Here is a 1,360-nt window from a genome sequence, read left to right as displayed (position 1 = left end):
CTTGTACAGATTTTCTATTTTATAATTATTGGTTTCTAGCTGAATGGCACATGGCCAAAGAATACACTCTTTTTATGACCCAGGTTATGGTCAATTTTGGTAAATATTCCATGTACATTTGAGAAGTGTATAGTTTTTCATTGTTAGGTCTTATGTTCCATAATATTGCACATATATTATTCCATATATACCAGTTAGACTAAATTTGAAAATCGTATTCTAGTCTTCATATATGTACTTGTGTGTTTTCTATCAGTTACTAAGGTAGATACATTAAAATCTACTCTGAATGCAGGTTTGTCTTTTCTCCTTTTCTGTTCATTTTTGCTTAAATATTTGAGGCTGTATTATTAGATCATAAAAAATTAGAACTATTATGCTTTTCTGGTGAATGAATTCTCTTATTATTGTTAAGTGTCTCTCTTTATGATACTTTTTACCTTAAGGTCTACATTGAATGATGTTGCTATAGCTACAAATGCCCTCCTGCCCATTTTTTTCTTTTTTTCTATTTCATACTACAACTCTCTCTCTTTTACTTATACCCTTCTGTATCCTTATATTGAAGGTATATCTCTTTTAAAAGGTACTTTGTATATTTTACTTTTCAGTTTGATATTATCTGCGTTTAGTTGAAGCATTCAGTTCTTTCACATTTAATATTTAGATTTAAGTCTCCTATTTGATTTCCATTTGTTTTATATTATTTTTTTGCCTTATTTTCTCCCATTCCCCCTCTTAGCAGTGAAAAACGCTTTTTAGGGGGTTGGGGGTATTCTTTTAGTGGTTACCTTATAGATAACACAGTGAAGTCAAATACTATTTGGTATTTTTAACTTTTTTCTGATAGTGCAAGAACCTTAGAACTCCTACACCAATTATTGTCATGTATTTTAGCATTATATTATCACTTAAACTATTTTATATCACTAAAACTGTTTTAGACTTAACCATGTTTATCTTTTTTTTTTTTTTTTTATTAGTGTTTGTTCCTTTATCCCTAAGCTTTTTATCTGGAATCATTTTCATTCTGTTTGAAGAGTACTCTTCACTCTTTTAATGGAATCTGCTATTGGATTTACGGTGTTTAAAATATCTTCGCCTTCATTCTTGAAGAATTGTTTTTGAGGAAAGGTTGGGTATTGCATTCTAAATTTGCAGTTATTTTCTTTCAGTAACCTGAAAGTTCATGCTGTTGATTTCTGGTTGCTACATTTTCTGTTGAGAAGTTAGCTGTGAGTTTTGAAAAATGGTTGGTTCTTTAATGTCTTTCTGGCTATTATGATTTTCTCTTTGTGTTTTAGGGTTTTTTTAATGAGGTGCTGACATGTAGTTTTGTTTTTATTTATCTTGCTTGAAT

This window comes from Nycticebus coucang, chromosome 9, assembly GCF_027406575.1.
Source record: "Nycticebus coucang isolate mNycCou1 chromosome 9, mNycCou1.pri, whole genome shotgun sequence".
Taxonomy (NCBI): Eukaryota; Metazoa; Chordata; class Mammalia; order Primates; family Lorisidae; genus Nycticebus; species Nycticebus coucang.
Note: the sequence above shows the minus strand (reverse complement) of the source record.